The sequence below is a fragment of the Festucalex cinctus genome, chromosome 14, assembly GCF_051991245.1.
Source record: "Festucalex cinctus isolate MCC-2025b chromosome 14, RoL_Fcin_1.0, whole genome shotgun sequence".
Classification (NCBI taxonomy): domain Eukaryota; kingdom Metazoa; phylum Chordata; class Actinopteri; order Syngnathiformes; family Syngnathidae; genus Festucalex; species Festucalex cinctus.
Window position 1 is genome coordinate 8,142,000 of NC_135424.1, and position 20,266 is coordinate 8,162,265.

Sequence of the window (20,266 nt, forward strand, 5' to 3'; positions counted from 1 at the left end):
ATGGGAACGTATCATTACAGAACATGTGAAAAAGTCTTAAGGACCAGCAGATGAAATTGATCTAATCTCTAATCTCAACGGATGATCACAATCCGAAAGACAGAACGGACAAGATCAAAGACACAACCAATCACTGAATCAAGTATAAATGGAGACGTTACAGTAGTTTAAGGACTGGTCCAGAATTACAAGCAATTACTAAAGATTAAACGTTTTGGATCAAAGAATAACATGATTCCAGAAGACAGATCAAAAACAAACCATCAAAGAGCGAGCTGGCCAACAAATCGGACAAATGAAACCAATGAAGACCAATCAATCCGTATATCTGCTTCCGCCAGTGCTCAGTCTGTTTATTCGAGGCTTTGTGTGATAATGACGGGAAGAGACGATAGACGCAAGTGTCCACCTGTGATAAACACACATTTTCACAGAAAAAGTCCTAGAAAAAGACACAATATACGTAAAAAAACGAAGACCAACAAATGAAACGAGCCTGAGCTCAGAAGGGAACATGAAATGAAAACCATAACCAGGCATGCGGGACTTTTCTCCAGTATCATGTTGACTTTTACCACTCTACAGTCCCTAATGGCTTCGGATGAGCCTTTGGTTGCTATCGAACCAGCATGCGATGCATCCTAAATCCCTCGTCTGTTCATTTGCCGCTCCCGAATGACGGCACCCATCTACTTTAGTTCATTCACGATGGTAAAAATGGCTGTAAAACAGGAAGAGTGGAGAGTACTTACTCAGCTTTCAATTAGGCTGATAAAACGAGCTCAGTGTAACCCTAATGGATTCAGTCTCTCGTATCCGTATGTGATGCTTCAAAGCATCATAATTGAGTGAAGCATAATTAAAGTGCAGGTACATTTGCTTCCGCTTGCTTCAATTTTCATTCCCGGGTGAGCGTTTGCTGACAAATTCCGATCCGGTCTATTGGTGAATCTACTGCAAATTCCCAACCACTCTCGAAAACACGAATCAGATCAATAATGTTCTTTCTGAGATGATGTAAAAAGTTTGACAACGAACAGCTGACGTATGCTCTTGCTCGCATTTGACAGTCTGTGGAACTGTCATGCAGGACGGGTGCGGGGGAGTGGGTGGTGGGTTTGGGGATTCATTTGCTGGAAGCTGAAACTGTGCTACATCACCCTGTTTTGACAGTTAGAGGTCACTCAAGGGCACCGTGTCTCTTGCACGAGAGGTCCATCTCTGACTCTGCAGCCATACTGTAAACAGTACTATATCATTTCTTGTCCTAACGAGCTCCGATTCCATAGCAGTTATTGAACGGCCGAATGGTATAATTGGATTTCAAATCCATCTATTGTGACTACTCAATTTTAATTGTATATATTTATTTTACGTCTGTTTTCTGATGAGTCTGATTTTTGCAAAAGTTACGAATTTAATGGCAGTATTTCGCACTACTATGACTATAAATCTTTACTATTCATTTGGATTTGCCATCTTATAGAGCTTATATTGTGGTCATAAGTGTATGTCAAACTATTAAAATGTAACTAGGTAATTAATTGCACAATATTCTGTATTTAATTCATATTTTTACTACTATTTTCTACTAAGCTTTTAACAGATATTTTGCTTGAGTAAAATCTTGGAATTAATGTAAAATCATCAAATACACAGTATATTTAGATGCAAAGACTGTTACAATAGCTTTCTTTGGTCCTTGTAAAGTATTTAAAGTGGAAGTCAACAAACCTTTCTTGACAATAATATGTTATGTGTGACCTCACTAGTCTAAACCTGACATTCTGATGCATATTACATTTGTGGAACGGGAGTTATGAAGCAAAATCCAGCCGTTATTATCCATCACAGGGGGCGGCCATTTGCTGTCAACTGAAGATGACATCACAGTTGTTCAGGGCTCAGGCAATGACCAATCACAGATCACCTGTTTTCTGCAGCTGCGCTGTGATTGGTTGTTACCCGAGACCTGAGCAACATTGATGTCATCTTCAGTCGACAGCATGTGACAAAATGGCCGCCCTCGTGATGGATCAAAACGGCTGGATTTTGCTGCTTAACTCATATCCCACTCACCCAATATTAACCAGAATGCTATTTTTAGACCAGAGGGGCTGCATAGAACATATTATTGTCAAAATACATTTTTTTAGGGTTGACTTTTTTAATTCTTTACATTCTATTTACTGATGTGTTTATTGTATGTAATAGTATAGTAAAAAAGTTCGTTTTTGTTATTCACGTATAGCACCTTAACAGTCACGTGAATGGGCTGTTATTACTCCTACTACTTCTGTATTTTGCTCAAGGGCACTTCCACACCCACCTGAGCCATGTTGCCCCCAAGGCCACGGAGATAACAGTTAATCAATTCTCTTGGATTCAACGGAAAAAATGTCGCTAGTGGTATAATTTCGCTATGTGACAAATGTTTCAAGCCTTGGGGGGAAGTCTCTTCGGAGTCCTCTCGTTTTAATTCGTCCTGCAGTGCAGCGCATTGCGCTTTATTTAGACTGCATTGTGTGTGAAAGTGTTTGCCTCCCTTTGTTTAATCGTGCAGGACACGCCATTAAACGGCAAACTAAAGCGTCCTCGGCGGAATGGCAAGCGAGATTTTATGAATGGAAAACGAAAGAGACTCTGCTACTACTTTGCAGTGAAGCACACACACAAACAGGCATTACAGACACTTTAATGTGCGCCGTTAAAACAAACTGCATTCATGACTAGTTTGCGCTTGGATGCATTTAAATGTTCTGGTTTTTTTTTGTTTTTTTTTGGACGTGCCATTGGGCCTCACTGGATGTGTCAGTCAAACTTCAGTGTTTGTTGTCATTAACTCTTTCACTCCCAGCCATTTTCACAGAAGGAATCCCGTTCGCTCCCGGCTGTTTTACTAGATTTTGACTGATTTTGCAAGGCCCACAGAATATTGTGTTCTATTGCTATAAAAGCATGGAACCTATCAAAAGAAAGATTAAAGTCTCTTCTTTCATCAGGAAAAAAAAAAGTATGTTTCTATCTGTTTCCGTTTTGCAGTAATTAGCATTAGAATAGAGCTAAGTTTCATCAGTTTTCACTAATCTATTCAAGGTGGCCCTGGTTGATCTCCTTTGCCACCTGCTGGCCGTTTGTGTAATAACTACCATTTCTGCAACCGTTCTTTGCAGTTGAGAGGCTGCATCAAAGCCTTCTGTATGCTCTAGCATAACCCCCCCCCCCCAAAAAAAAAAACAACAACAAAAAAACAAAAAAAAAAAACAAAAAAAAAACGTATAAATACGTTTTTGGGACACTTAATATATATATATATATATATATATATATATATATATATATATATATAACATATTTACACGTTATTGGGAGCAAATGAGTTAACTGTCAGACAAAAAAAAAAACTTTATTTACAGTTTAACCTCAAAACTGGCAAACTTAAAAAAAGTTCTTTTTTTTTTTAGTTTTGAGTCAATTGAGGATTTTTTGTAATTGTCTCCTCAAACCTCCTTATCACATCTATTTTTGTGACAAGTGTTAGGCGAGTGCCAGCATAATATTTTATGCGCTTGGAGAACATCACTTAATCAAATGCACGGGGCCACATGTATGCTTTTGTAACAACAGTCCGCTGTTCTGGGGAGGGCTTGTTCACAAGATTTTGTTAGCTGTCCGTGGCGATCTGCTCACGCCGAGCCTCGGGAGCGTGGGCCAGGTCAACAAGCTACACTGATGTTGGATGATGAACAAATTTGTCCCGTGGGTGATGACGTTGGCACTCTGGCGGGCTGTGAAGTTCTTTTCTGCTCGTCATTCGCAAATGTACCTAATTGGGAGTCGTCAAAACAATGCCACGTTTTGCCCCCTGGGCTTGAATCAACTTGACTATGAAAAGCCAAGAACAAGCCCTCAAAGTGCATACGTTTGATTTTATAGACCAAAAGAATTGTAAAGTGGTGCCATTCAGCATGGCATACTCATTTTGTTACATTTTTCCCTCTTTACCGTTACTTGCAAGCAGCAGTTTATATTTTGTATTTTATATAGTTTATCATGAAAAATAGAAACAGTCCAAATCCAAGTGGGCTAAATTTGTCGTCCTTAAACCTGCATTCGAACTTCCTCTTCAACATTTGCCCGTCTGTGCTTTCAAGCTCTGCAAAGCCGTCTGTGTCAATATGAGACAAGTCGAGTAGCCGTGTGAGATCGACACGCTCCTGCACTGCGCTGTTACCTCAACATGACCTATTTTTTGTTATGTCTAATTTGTTGAAGCTCGAGGTAACCCGAACCACCTTGAATTTTTATGGATAGTCTGTCCTGTTTTAAATGTCAAAATGAATTACCTGATGTGTCCTCTGCAAGACGTTAAAGGCTTCTTTTTGTCGCTCTACTGGATAGACATTTACAATTTCACGTTTGTAAACAACAGTGGGCCGCCAAGACTTTTGGGTGGCAGAAAGAGAGAGACTACTTCTGGCTCCAACTGAAATAATGACAAAAATGTTGTTTGGGGTTTCATCACCACATATGATGATGAAAGGATTAGTTTTATGATAATTTCCTTCAAAATAATCCAAATGAATTTTATTTGGCTTGCTTTTGCTTGAGTCATTTAGCAAAACAGTAGCTAGTCCTTTAGCTAATGTCAAACTAGCATGCTACCTATTTCCGCGTCAAAACATCTGGCACATCTGTGCCATCAATACTAGTAATTGAACAGTCAATTGATTAGCCAGTACCTCAATGATCTTGGTAACAACGTCCAAATTTCCACCATTATCTATATTTAGATCAACTTACCCATTCAAATGTAAATTACAGCTGGCGTTTTTCCATCTCCCAAATGACCTTTTTTTTTATTATTAGCTATATTGCAAGAGCTAATGGGGATCCAATAAACAATAAACATCTTTTCAACTGGCACATCTTACATTCAAAGTACATCAGGAGCGAAGAAGGCTCAAATCGTCAGTCAGTCGAGCCATTTAGATGTTTTCCTGAGTGCTCTGCCTTGGCCAAATGACATTGAGGGACTTGTTTACCAGTGGTGCCATCAAAGAAAGTTCAGTCTTTTGTGACGTCATTGTGAAAAGGTTGTCAAAGGTTTCTTTTCGTCTCTACTACATTTTTTTCCCCCATCGGAAAGCTGCACGATAACGTCGGAACCAGACAATGGCGGTGAAAGCCATTACAGAAGACGAAGCCGTGATTCACGTCGGCCGCAATCTATCAGCAGCTGAGCGAACACTCTACATTATTCATTGACGTGGTGCAATCTAACGTCTGCTCGCAGTCGCCGTGTAAAATAGCTTAGTAACGTCCTGATGGATTCGCGGAAACATCCGCCTCATAGCCTAAAGTACATGGAATTTTATGAAAAAGTGTCACATGCTATATCAGTGTTACCCGGGGGTGCTCAGTGACAGTGCAGTGACAGTGTTTGTTTCATGGCTGCCCCGCAGCCAGACGGCGTCACAGGCTAGGTGACATCATCGCCCCATCAAGGTTACTTTAGGTTTTAGTTGCATAAGGCGATATTAGGATATCAACTTGTTTTTTTTTTGTCACAAATTTTGCAAAATTTGCAAACCTACATCCAGGATTGACATAATAACAATACAGTGGTACCTGGACTTATGAGTTTATTTCATTCTTAGACGATGCTTGTAACTCAAAACACATTAAAAAAAATTAAAAAATACATTCCCCAATGAAATGCATGGAAATGCCATTAATCCATTCCAGCCCCCTAAAAAACACCCTGAAATTTTCATAATGTGGACAATGACAGGGTGGACATTTAATATGTTTTACAAGATAGCATTTAATGAGCACATGGTGGACCTTCACATAGCAACAACATTCGGTTAACAAGTTGATTGTGTAATGTTTAATTACTATACTGTATTATACTATATACTTTTTGAAAAAAAAATATAAGTCTTGGTATTTCACAATGACAAAGTGGACATGTTAAGACAAAATCCAGCTACACATATTTGATGAAAATTGCTCATAGTGATGTGATTTTAAAAAAAATAAATAAAAAAAATAAAAAATAAATAAATAAAAAATCGATTTTTCTAAGCGGTAGTTACAACTTAATGACAGAGTGGACAGAGACATGAAAATTATGAGAATACACTCTACATAAATTCTTCTTCTTCTAATTCTTTATGAAGCAATTTATTTTTGACAATAAAACAATGTAATTTTTTTAAATATCATTTATTACACTTGATATAAATAAGCGATGTTATGTCATAATTTCTATTTTGCAAAATGCTTTTTGTGCTTGCCAACTAATGCTAGCAGATTTTACAAAACCTACCTCTGACCCCTTTTGGATGACACTTACAAACAGACTGAACTTTTGTTTTAAACAAGAAGTCAATCAATAATTTAGATGGCGCACAAGGATGGAAGCCACTTACTGTCCTTTCGGTCGGCTTAATTGAATCACTCGGAATAAACGGAGTGACGGTACAAATACGTAAGTGGCGAATTCGAATGGTGCAAAGAGAAGAGTGCTTGCACCCGCATAGATGTAGATGACACGTATGGAAAACGTGTTGTTGCATGTTGACATTTGGTTAGTCAGCATACAGATGGTTGTGGGAGATTAATAATGTGATTATGTTGATGGAAACATGCAGGTTTTGTGGTTCCGTCAGCATGGAATGATAGGGACCACATGACATGATATTTGTCATGTTGATACAGTCAACACTGCACTTATGACACATTTTTATTTGTCTTATATAGTTTGGCGCAACTAGTGCTGTCACTATCGAATATTTTTAGAACCGATTAACCTATCAGTTATTCAACTGACAACCCTGTTATAGATTCTCAGGCACCTGAAAAAAAAATATTTCAACGATAGTGCTCAACAAACTGGGTCGCAAATCAATGCCAATATTAAGAGTTTTTCCACTAGCATATATGATAGTTGTTAGCTGCTATGCTAACAGTTCAAGAACAAACTAAGATAAGATAAAGTAGAAAAAGTTTGATATTTAAGATGTCAGTTCCTGGTAATATCATGGCAGGGTTGTGTTGGTTTGATTGACACGCCCCATTACAGCAAAAAAAAAAAAAAAAACATTGAAAAATACAAAAAATAGAAGATAGGAGACGATTGGAAGTGATTTCTGCTGAGTCATGTAGCTGTTTCCCCCGTATGGCAAAAAAGGTTTTAGTAACCGGGTTGTGTGCGTATGTTGAGAGACATAACTTACAAAGCATAATTATATTTAAATATTTGATAAAACAAAACAGACTCATTTACTTTTTATGACATTTTTGCTTGGTGGTGACGGTGAGCCATTACATTTTTCAAATGTAGCATATGTGCCTTAGCTTACTCAAGGTTGGGAAATTTATTGTGTTTTATTCTTTTGTTTAAATGTTTAAATATATCTTAGGCAACTATTCTATCAGGCTAACAGCAATTGAAACAATATCAGACACCTAACTAGATAAAAAAAAAATAACAAGGGGATGGTGGCAGCATCTTTTGAGGTCCTTTTGTATTAAAACTTCAGGTCCTTCGTATTAAAAAGCTGTCCGGTCCGCTCAGCGGCTCTGCTGTTGATCCGTCTTGGCATTTGTCCGCAGGCGTTTGCGATGCCAGCTGTCGCTGACAAACCAGGACCCTTCAGCGACCATGCGCAGCCTCCCGAATATTCGGCTCCTTCCCGGTGCCGTTCTTTCTGCGAAGTGACCTTGCTTTACTTTCTCGCGCCGATAATCCGGTGTCACATTCACTCGTGTCATCTTATTTTCATAAACAGCACAATTGGTTATTGATTAATCCCATTATAAGATAAAAGAGAAAAAAAAACAGCTTTTGTTGTGGTTAGCCTGCAAATAATCTTATCACGGCGTTCTCAAAGGCTGACCTATAGCTCATACATCATCCCCACTGAATAGTCCCCAGGGATCTTTTTTTTTTTTTTTTGAGGATCAGCTGCTGCACAGTACAAAAGCAGACCGTGTGGTCCCCAGGCAGACTCCTTATGATGCAACTGTTGCTTTAAAGTGGAAAGCACTGCTGCATGTACTCTTTTAATAAGTCATTAATGCCTTATGGCTGCTGCCAACAAAACTTAAATATGAAAAACGTCTCCAGCAGTTTTCATAATTTACGTTGGCAGCACATGTGACACGCACTATGGAAAATACAAACAATACGGCTGTTTGAAAGCGTGTATAAAGGAGTACAACACAGTTAGAATTCAAAATAGTCATGCAGTGATACGGTGATATAAAAGACGAGTTTGACAGTGACGCTGTTTAGATGCGCAGAGCATTTTGAAGAACTGTTTTTGTTTAACATACGATCAGAAACTATCCAAGACGTCACCGGTTACGTCCACAAGCAAAATTCCTGGCAGCGGAGATAAGACGACCTCCTGTTGGACCATCTGCCCAAAGCAAGGAACTCGTGAGTGAGGGAATCGAGATTCACAAATAGAGAAAGTCCTCATTTCCTTTACATCCACTTTCTCTCTGTCATTCCCTTCTTGCATTATTCTGATGTGTCTTCGCCGCGGTTGTTTGTCTACCACTCGGCTGTAGTGTGTGCGTAGGAAATGATTGCGTAATGAGAGCAGCAGCAGGGGGGGGTTGAAGAGGGCTCGAGGATTAAGCGGGAGAACACGCACGGAGCATGGGCCTCGTGGTTTTACGGTGGGAAAAAAAGGTTCAGAGGCTGAAGATGGCCAATGCCGCCATCAATCACTGAAGTCCCACTGTGCCGTCACACCTTCCGCATTCGGCCGCTCGTGGAAAAGAAACAACTGTTCATTTACCACTTTAATGCTACTCATCAGAGGGCTAGTTCAGGAACGAGATGCATTTTTTGTACGAACTTTGGCCAACATTTTTTTTCACGTGGTTTTAACGTGCATCTTTTGGGTTTTTACAATAATTTTATGCGAGATTTTCCTTCCCAGTGGCCTGATGGGTTAGGGTTAGGGTTAGGGTTAGGGTTCATTTTTTTTATTTTTTTTATAGTAGTGTTTTTTAACCTGCACAGCTCTTGTGGGTTTACAGTCGTCTTTTTTTTTTTTTTTTTTTTTTTAAATCTTTTAGGGCTTTTGGTATAGTAACTAACGCAAATTGTGGTAAATTTGCTTTTTTTTTTATTTTAAATGCTAGTCTTATTTTAACAATTTTTCTGTAGTTAAGATCTTATATACGTTTTCTGTAATGAGGCACGAATTGACACATTCTAGGGAAATACCGGTAAATAAATATTTAAAAATAAACAGAAAATTCTTAAAAAAAAATAAAAATAAACGCTGTTAAATATTAGGGATGTAACGATATCCAAACATCACAATACGATAATATCACGATATGAAGGTCACGATATGATAATTATCACGATATTGTGGGGGCGTTGGCGATATTTAAAAAAGATCACAATATTGTAAAAAAGTGCTCATTCTAAAAAAAAAAAAAAAGCACAATATTATGCTTTTGTACAAAACAGCAATGCATATAAACCACCTACAATCGCTAATAACAATATTGAGACACTTACTTGGTAATGCAATCACACATTGATCGCTTCACAATCAAATTAGTTTCCCCTTCATCTGACAATTAGCATAGATTTTAAACATAGTAGGCCAAAACATCCCTACTAAAAATTAAATTGCAGTAATAAACAAGCCACTAGAGGGTGCTAGAACTGCACAAATGGAAACCAACCTGACTTTTCTTTAACAGATGTGTTCCTTCTAAATATTGTGAACATGACGACGACGATATTGTGGCAGATATCGTGACATCCCTACTAAATATTCACTATGTGTTATTCAAGGAACAGGGGGAAATGGGGGCAGGGTGGGGGTGACTCATGTTGTCCTGACCTTGAAATTCCCCTCACTAATCTCTTGTTGTCAACTAGCATCCTTACCTTTGTGTAAGCCCGTGATTGTTGGATAACTAGGCAGCCTGTGTGCACGCAAACATGTGTGACTTTTCAAGGTAGCGAGAAAGAAAAGGGAAATGCGGAAAAGCAAAGCGTGGAGGCGAGGTGACAAGGTGATCTGGCCCAGTCAGCATCATGGCAACGGTTGCCGTGACAGCAGAGAAGGCAGGAGAGGGGATTCCTCAATACAAGTGCCTCTTTGTGGTTATCGTTCAGCGTCTCTCTCCTGGGACCGCCAACCCCTCCGAGGGAAGGGAAGATTGCCGCAGTCCTTCCACCACCCTCCCAACTCGTCTCTCGAGAGCCCCCCCCCCCCCAGTTAATGGCTTGTTGCCAAGGTCACCGCTGCTGTCATCCAATCCCGATACTTGCGCGCAAACCGGGCTTCCTGCGTCGGGGTAATTTGACCCTGACATTGTTCGTCGCAGCCCGGCTGCACGGCGGTAATTGCGCAGTCTCAAGCGATGCCAAAGTCGAGTCGCGAATTGAAATTGGCCATTAGCGCTCGTCCGGGGCGGCCCGGGTGCCGCAAACATGACAACCAAGAGCGCATGCGGGCTCGCAGCAGATATCCCCGTGCGCTTAGCGTGGTCTGCTGTGCTTTTTTTGTGTCAACATCGACACATTTGACAGATTTGGTGCATTTATTAGCAAAGGTCATTATTGGACAACAAGCAGGGACTTTATTGACTGCGAAAAAAAAATGTCAAGCAAGCTGATGCATACGAATAAATGCGCTCGGTTTGTTCAAGTTGCACCTGAAAAATGTTGGCTCCTGATGGAAAACGTCTTTATTATTGTCAGGGTTACTTTGGAAGTGAAACTTGATTTTATGAATTTCCAGATCTGCATAAGTACAGGGGGGGAAAAATCATGTTTATAATATATGTTTTTTGGTAGTTTTTATTGTGCAAACCAAACAAAAATACAAGCTGGCAAAATATGTGCAAATGAAACGATATATAGAGACAAACGAGAAACATATTTATTTTTTCTTTACAATTTTTTTTTAACAGAGACATCAGTTACTGTAAAAGTATGTAACTGATATTTTAAATGACCTCTCTGTTGATGATTGTTTTCAGTGATTTCCAATCACAGTGCAGCAAACTTACAATATCAATATCTTGTCTCAGAGTCAACCTGATGCACATCGTCAGTCCATGAAAATTGATACTAATGTTGATTATTTGTCAGGGTTCAACACACATCATCTTGGGTTGCGCCTTGTCGATACTGCGGACTTCCAGACAGACCACTCCTCAAATGGTGTTTTCCGATTCCAGTTGATTGGCGAGGAGAACACTAACAAAATAAAATAAAGTAAAATAAATTGCAGTGTCCAAGGCCACTGAAAGTCACAATGAAATGTGAAAATCCCACCGTGCAGCTCATAAAAATGCTACAATGTCACATGTTCCCGCCTTTTTTCATTTGTTTGGATAGAAATTTGCAAGTGAAGTCACTACTGCTATTTTTGGCTTGCCAGCTAGCAACGTCATGTAAATTTTAGCCCTTGGAAAATGATTTAAAGGGACTTTTTATGGCAAGGTCATAAAGATTCAAAAGAGGGTTAAAAAGTATTATTTTACCTAATTTGGTGAATCACCGTAGAAACTAAATGCGTCAGGTGGTTGTCGCGGCGATTGCTAGCCAAAATGTATTGTTTGCTTTTGTTGTAAAGAAAATGAAAAGTGTTCACGTTCTTGGCCATTATTCCCAACAACTGCTCATCTTTTGTTTTGTTTTTTTTAATCCTGATCACGTTGTTCAGAATCATTAGTGCACTCGACTTGAGTTTTGACGTGCTAACCGATTGTAGCTTGTGTTGTGTGTTGGCTAGCTGTTCAATTGAACCAAGCCTTCGCTTGCATGTAGGCCAATAATCCCTGAAGGTTTGAAGATAATGGCTTGCGAATTACAACCGGCAGAGCGCTAACAAAAATCCTTAATGGAAGCAGCGGACTGGGAGCTAATCCTGCGCTGCTTCTTCTTCTGCAAATCAGCCTCGTCTACAGCCGTTTTCTCCAGCAGTCGAAATATAATCAACTGTCCAAATGCTAATCCATACGTCTTTATTGGACCGGACAAGATGGAAAAGTTCCAACTTCATCTTGAAGTGTATCAAAGTGTGACATCCTACCAGTAATCGATTGACACCGTGAACAGCGTTGCAGTGAAAGATCAACCCAACCGTTTTATAAATTGGAATACAAAACGTTTGTCCAAAAATATGACGTCAGCATGGAATGAGTTTTTATTTGGTAACCTCATTTCATTAGAAGAAGCTGCCTCAATTATGTTGTTATCTAAGTCAGCGGACTTACATTGAATGCCGTAAAACCCCAACGTCACTTGTTATCAGAGTCAAGCTAGACGTTTTTATGGTGCTCAGGTTCTTTTTATGTTTAATGTTCAATTTCCATTATTTCCTGTCAGGAAAATGGCTTCACTGTGTTATCTTTGAATGCGGTGTTATTAATATTCATTCATTCATCCTTGGAGTGATGAGCTGAGTGAAAGCATAATAGAGCAATTCCAACACCATAATGCCCTCACATGTGGGCAAGGAGAGCACTTTCGACATTTATTGAAGGGGTGGAACACGGTTATAAAATGAGAACATTCACAAGGAGCTGCTGTAGGCCACATCCCATGCCCAAAACCTAACTTCAGCTCCTGATGTCACTCATTAGGCCACACCCCTTTTATACAATACAGTGCTAATTTGCTTTATTCGAAAATGTTAAAAATTGCGGGGGGGCAGGAGCGGATTAATAGTATTTCAGTTCATTTCAATGAGGAAAATATGTTTAATATGAGTGAATTAAGTTACAAGCTTGGTCAAATATGAGAGACAGAACTACACAAACACCACACAGGAGGGCTTGAGATTCAAACCCAGAACCTCAAAACTGCGAGGCAAACGTGCTAACCACTATCACACCATGCTGCCACATTTTAACCCATTTTCAGATCTTTCTCTGTGTCTTTTCATTTCAATTTGTCTTTTTTTCCAAAGCTGACAGGTGGTTACCGTCTCTCCTATCTACCTTCTATCAGGCGTCAACACGCCAACACACACATCGAAACACACGCGGCAGCCTGTGGGGCTTTGGCGATGTTGCTGAGGGTGCAGAAAAAGAATCAAAGTGCCGCATCAATCGGCCGTGCTTACATTCACAAGCCAGATGAAGCCAGCCAGCTAGCGACTGCGGCTATTTTTATTTCCGGCTGAATGAACGGAGGACTGGAGACAAACAGGAGAAGGATGACGGGGAAGGTCAAGAGAGACAAGAGAGGCAGATGAAAAACAAAACAAAAAAAGCCAGCGTGAGTGTGTCGGTGATTGCAAAATTGAGGTATCAAGCCTGTGCTTTTACCATCTCGCACTCATCAGTATCCCAAATAAACGTTTAACCGTCAAACGATTTTTTTCCCCTGTCAAGCTTGTATGATTACATTCAAGAGGCTGGAAATAAAAGTGTCACATATGCAGAGAAATACGGATACAAAAAGAAATTTGTCTGCAGGAGTAAAATGAAAAGCAAGCAGTTGGCGCCTAAAAAAAAGTGCCAAACGCAAGATAACCATCAGCTCTGCTCTGTCTACACATAAAAGCGGCGCAGCATAAGGGTTTTATGAAGGCAAAATGCTAATGTAGGAGATTGTAATCGGCAGATTCTTCTGGTGATAATAGCCTCGGGCAGGGTGGCCGGAAGGTGCGATTCTTTTTGTGCAAGTCTGAACTCTCGGAAACCTTCCAAAGTGAAGTCAGAGATAGTTCGGGTTCTTTTTTTGCTATTGCGGTGACTGAACTCCCAAAATGCTGAGTCATCGCACCGTTGACGGTAATGAAGACATGCAAAACTCTTTCACTTTCACAAATGAGGGGGGGAAAGTAGCTTGTCCAACTTGAATTAGGCAAGCGTGACATATTAGCTTAGCCAGACAGCTACAAATGAGCAAGTCGTCTGGCTGGACACTTCAAAGTAACACAAACATTCCTGGCAACTCCACTAAAGGTTGTTAGCCATGCGTCGTTTCCGTGACACGGCCAGATGCCCGCAGGATGCTTTACCTGGCCAAGAAGTAGTCCGCTGGTTGGCAGTTATCTACGTCCGGCTTCTGCCAAGTAGCACGCCGCCGTCCAACAAAGGAGCATTGTTTCCAGGGAAACGGCACTTTTGTTCAAGGAAGAAATCAAAATGACGATGATGAATGCAGAGTCCACAAAGGCGGGAGGGAGGTTGCCGCTGTGTTAGAACATTCGAGCAGACTTTGGCTCAGGCGTTTATTTGCATTTTTACGTTTCAGACTGCAAAAACTGAAATCTAACCAAGAGTGAATATCTAAAATCAAAGCAAGACGTGATTTGTCTATGTCAAAATATTTCTTCTTAGTCTGAAGTTTTTGTGTAAAAGATAGAGGTAAAGGTAGTATAAAATAGTTTTAATACAATGGTGGGATTTTTGAGGCTTGCCAAGTGGAATTTCTTGTTCTTTCGCCAATTCAGAATGTTTGCACAATAGGTGCCAGGATGCTTTGTGTCTACCGCTGACCTGACGAGATGCAGCTGGCTGCTGAAGGGATTTGTAGAACATTGTTGGTGATATGAAAGTCAAACTGACAAAAGCCTGTTGTGTTTCGAGTTTCACCATCGGTTATGGTTTCATCATCACTGCCAGTTTAGTTTGCTCAAGATCGTAGGTAGAAAAAAAAGGGAAATAGTCCATCTACCATAACTAACAGATTGTTAGCAAACGTTTCAGAAAATGGATGGATGGATTTTTAAATGAAGGAAGATATGTACCAACGTAATCATTTGTGGAGATATACTGTCGTGTTTTATGACTTTTATGGGTGTGGCTAAAATGGGGCCCACTGGCATACTTTAGAATTAGCCCCCCCCCCACTAAATGTGAACTTGTATCCCTTCAATTGTGATGTACAGTTGTCCCCAAAAACAGTAAACGCATCTCACCTTCCAATAGCCTGCTTTAGAGTGCCTCATTGTCTGCCATGAGTGCATGCAGAGAAAGTCGGAATAGCGACCAACAAAGATTTTTATTTTATTTTTTTTTAAAGTCTGACTTGACAGCCAGCGTGTGGACCACAACTTTTGACCAGCCCGGCTGCTTTAGAACGCCTCGTTGTTGCTGTGTGGAAAATCCCTACGCATGCATTCCAGCTTTCACGACTTAAACATGCATGTAGTTTTGTGAAGGCATAAGAAACCTAAAATGCTAGATAAAGTTGCAACCCGTTTTCCCAGGATTAATAATATTTAGCGGTAAATAGCTGAAAGAATATGCTTCATTTTTTCCACCATTTTCCAGCTTCATTTTACATAGTTGGAGATGTTTTTAATCATGAAAGTTTTGCACCATTCTTAACACATTTCTCAATTTTTTTTTATGTTCAATTTTTGCCATTACAGTTCTCTGTCAGCAGTGGAAAATTTATTTGTAACCACCACGTCATCGTGGCTTCCATTGGAATTATGTTTGTTTTGTATTGACCGCACATCAATGAGCATATTCCATAAGCATACTGTAAATATGGTTATGCAGATGTCTTATTTTCAACATCCACTTCTGAGTCCACCCACATCAGAATGAGGCCATAAAACAAAGAACGTTCCAGACGAAAGCGAGCAAGATGATTCAAGCCCTGTTTTTTTTTTTTTTGCTTTTTTTTTTTTTGCCACATGACAAACAAAAGGCGTACCCGCGGTGCCCCGTTATGTAAGCGCTGTGTTTTTGTTGCGCTCGCTAAATTGCGATGTGTAGGATTAAACACCACAACCACACGCTTATCATCAGATTTGTCCTGTGACTAAGCATGCAATGCTAAGCCCTCTGCCAGGGAATGTTGGATCCTGCTGAGTGTGAGATACTCAAGAGTGTTTGTACACAAGATTTAACGCTGAATGACCACACGGTGCACTGAATTATTCATCTGGACACTCATCTTATTATTGTGGAGTAAGCTATCTTGCGGCCGTAAATGATTTTCACTGATGCTGTTCTGACCTGAAGATGCGGCGAAGCGACCCACCTGTCAGCGACCATTTAAGGCCAGCTGTCACTTATTTTGGCAGTTTTGTCTATACAGCAAAGGAGGTTAGAATAAAGGTGAATATTAATAATTGATCATAACGTTCCATAGCCTGAGCCTACTTCCTAGCTGGCTTAAAATTCATAATTGACTTTGTCAGGCCAAATTCCTCATTCCTGTTCTAAAGCTCACTGAAATCAGTCTGCATTAAAGGACTTGATGATGCTGGACGGTTAAGGAAATGGGATACAAGTGACAGTGACAAGGAGACTTCGGAGCAGGAAGTAAATCTTCTGGCGTGAGGAAACAATTGCTACAAAATAAAAGCAGACAAAGCAAACGGGACTACAATCAATCGAAGAACTGATCTTAACCGACGTGACTGAAGATGACATCACAGTTGCTCAAGGCTCAGGCAACGACCAATCACTTCTCAGCTGTTTTCTGATGCTGAGCTGCGATTGGTTGTTACCTGAGACCTGAGCAATTGTGATGTCATTTTCACTCGACAGCAAACGGCAAAATGGTCGCCTCCTGATATTGATAAAAACTACTGGCTTTTGATGCTTAGCTCCTATTCCACTAACACAATATTAACCAGAATACCGTATTTGGACTCGTGGGGCTGCATAGATCATATTATTGTCAAGAATTTGTTTTGCTATGACCTCCCCTTTAAACATTGATAAAGCCAGAGAACACTAGTAAATGAGTCTAGCCAGGAAATGTAAGCTTTTCAGACCTGAATCAGACCTGTAACGGATGTGGAAGTCGCCAAGTGGAACACCAGACAGTGAAGAGTAACATTCCACTACATTTATAGCTTAAGATCGATTAATCGTCAATCACGTTTTGATAGCAACATGGGTGCCTTCTGAAAGCAACCGGCAGTGGGGTCGTGCAACGTTAGCTGACGACCATCCTTCTAACCTCCAACCAGTTGTCAGCAAATTAATCAAACACAAACTTCTATGAAAATCCAAACAAAATTATGTTGTCATCAATCGCTAATCTCCATCAGCCTTCTTTCCGTAGACATCATCCAATCATATTCCTCCTTCTATTGGCCCCACCCTCCATTCCACAAATCACAGATGGCTTCAGGGTCTCATAGACAGTTGCATTTTATAAAACTGTTGCAACTAATCACCTAACACGATTGCATCCTCTTGTATTTTTATTATTGCATACCATAGAAATTATGCTTACATGAATCGGCGTGAGTTGACCAATTCTGACCGGCCATGATGGTATCTAAGTGTGATTGGATAAACAATCCTGGATTTACCGTCATGCCTCTGAAGTGCCAATTTACCATTAATGCAGCATGAAAATTACTTTTTTAACCTGCCCTGCCATCGAAGAAAATTCTGGCCACGCAGATTGTGTTAGCCTTCTTCGACGGAGACTCCACCAGATCAGTCGCAGACCCGTCGAGGGCGCTGCACCTCAGGCTACGATTACAATCTGTTCAATCAAAAAGACAAAATGAATCTTCAAGGAGAAATGTTTAACAGTATGAAAGAGAATGTTAGTAGGTCATGCAACCACAAGATGAGGGCGTCAGATTCAAACTTTTAAGACTTCTTCTCGTGAAAGCATTACCGCCCATAATGTAAAGCGAATAAAGACAGCCGTCGGCAAAGCCGTTCGCCCCAGCATCCTTTGTGCATTATTTGTGTGCTCCTGAGGCAGCGCGGCGGAAGCGAGGAAGGCATTAGCGAGCCGCTTTGTCGACTCCCGTGCCAGCTACTTAAACATGAGTCCAGAAAATCCCCCTTTCATAAATAAAGGCTCAGGTAACTGCTATTGTTGGCTCAGACCTCTTCAGCGACGAGCAGCGAGATCAACCGGTCGACTGACTTACAGGAGTACTTAGTGAGCAGCAGCGCTTCTGGACAAACCAACAAGCGTTAATATTGGATGAATGTGGTTATTATGATTGTGGTTTTCTGCAGAAGCACAGAAATCAATCCTCTGATTAAAAGCAACATGGAGTTTCAAGCAACAGCTTCAAAAATTATGTTGATGACACACTGGCTGGTGATTAACACAATAGCATCTCTGTCGTTACCATGGCGACAGCAATTATGTACTTCAGAGGTCCATAATATTGGCCGATCTGACCAGGGTTTTTTTTGTGTCGTGTTGGTTCCACATTAATGTTGAATGCACTACTGGATTTTTACATGATAACAAATCCAATGTAGAGATGACAAATAACTCATTCACTGCCATTGACGGAAAAAGACGTCAAATGATACATTTTTGGGCTGACAGTGAATGTGTTAATTATGAAAAGGCCTATTTTTTAATTTTAATATCCATCCATCCATCCATCCATCCATCGAGGGGGGTGCTGGAGCCTATCTCTGCTGGCTCTGGGCAGTAGGCGGGGCACACCCTGCACTGGTTGCTAGCCAATCACAGTAATATTAATGTTGTTTTATTTATTTAAATGCAAAAAAAAGTTTAAATCCCTAAAAAAAGACAAATAAGGAGTCCAGTGGCAAAGGTTGCAGATCAGGTTGATGGGAACCACTACCATTTACGCATAGTCACATACTGAGCTACTTTACATCCAAAAATGGCCACAACAGAGCCTAAAGGTACAGTTTTGTGCAATCAGCATATTATTGACATATTTAGAGTCAGATATGACGTTGGAAATGACAAAATTAGACAAAAATACACCCTTAGGAAATTTAATTGCATTGGTTAAAAAAAAGGAAGTAAGCTGAACATGAATCAGCCCACAATTAACGTTTCATGTTTACATTGTCTAACAACGATGAGAACACGACCACCTTGGCGGAGGTAATTATTGTTATTTTCTTGGTCAGAGACAAACAAAAACAAACCTTAGTAAATGCAGCCGGACTTCCTTTGCTGTCACATCACATGTGAGGAGCAATCCAGGAATAGATAAGAACAAGACACAAATACAAAAAAAGAATCTGATAAGAAAAGCACTTGTGGGGGAGAAATGTGACGCTTTTTTCACAGGGTGCATCATTCTCATTTAACGTCTTAATTTTGCTCCTTGTCACTTTGGGTCTATTTGTAAATGAAAGCTGTCAGTCTGACAAAACGTCTCAATGCAACGCAGATGAATTTGCTCGCGTGGGTGTCTTAAAAATTGCACGACACGGAATGAATGTCAAATAGATGAAGTTGTTATCTTACAGGGAACGCGAGTCTTGTAAAAAAAAAGCCTTTACGAGTTGATTTGCCGTGGACGCCGTCTAATAATCTGATGTGCTGCCTTTAAACTGCTGTCCGGCATATATCAACGCATTTGTTTTAATGCGCCCGGGACTCTAATCATATTACATCAATAGAAGTTTGAGTGCCCTTGTCTAAAAGTAGGCCTCATTCATAATTCATGCTGCATTATTCATGTTAAGAGTAGAGGAGAAGGTTGCTTATTCCAGCCACAAAATGAGAGTGATTGCGCAACGGTTCGATTTTTCATTAAAAGGCACCTTCCTGTGCTGTCTCCTGTTCATGTGAATCTGGGCAATTTCACCCAAAAGCCACATTAAAGCCAAATTACTCAAAGGGAGTAAAATCACAAATTAATAGCATCTAATGGGAAGTGTTTGGATAATGTTCGTTGGTGTGTAATGTAATTAAAAGGGACATATTATAGAAAATGGACTTTTTCATTGTTGTGTCTTTCTCATACAGTGTTGAGTATGAATCACCTTGTGAGTGCAAAAGGTTTTATTAAATTAACAGGTTCTTAAATTAGGAATGCTCAACAGATAATTCAACTATAATGTCACGTTTTACTCAGATTATCTTACTCAAGCTAAAAAAAAAAAAAAAAAAATGTCACCAATCTGTCTAGTATTTCTACTTCTGATCAGAGTTCACTTGCGTGACTTCCCTAGATGTTTTCCAAAGTACAAGCTCAAAATGCCTCAAGCAAAAAAAAAAAGTTCTGTTCTATTTCAGGCATGGGTGTTTGAAACATTTTTGTGTATCCGATTATGATAGAAAAGTCCACCCAATTTCCACCTTAAATGCACAAAATGGCTGGTTCATGCCAAATGGTAAGACTTCTTGTTCGATTCTGGGCATGAGTCCTTGAGACTTTTATTTGTTATTTTTTTGCGCACCCTGTTACGACAGACATGTCCACCTAATTTTACGCTGAACAGTGAAACTATTTTTCTGGAGCAAAATCTTTAAAAACATTTCTAGAATCCTCAAATCATGTCAATCACAGGGCTGGACTGGCCATCTGGTATA

General features: G+C 40.0%; 1 protein-coding gene across 1 annotated transcript in view; it reads right to left on the minus strand.

The window, feature by feature from the left end:
* Window positions 1–14,049, minus strand: part of mrps5 (mitochondrial ribosomal protein S5) — a 66,959-nt gene extending 52,910 nt beyond the window's left edge. Inside the window, exon 1 of the mRNA XM_077495771.1 lies at window positions 14,031–14,049. The gene's annotated coding sequence lies outside the window, so the exon portion shown is untranslated. The remainder of the gene's footprint in view (window positions 1–14,030) is intronic.
* Between the last annotated feature and the right edge of the window lie 6,217 nt (window positions 14,050–20,266).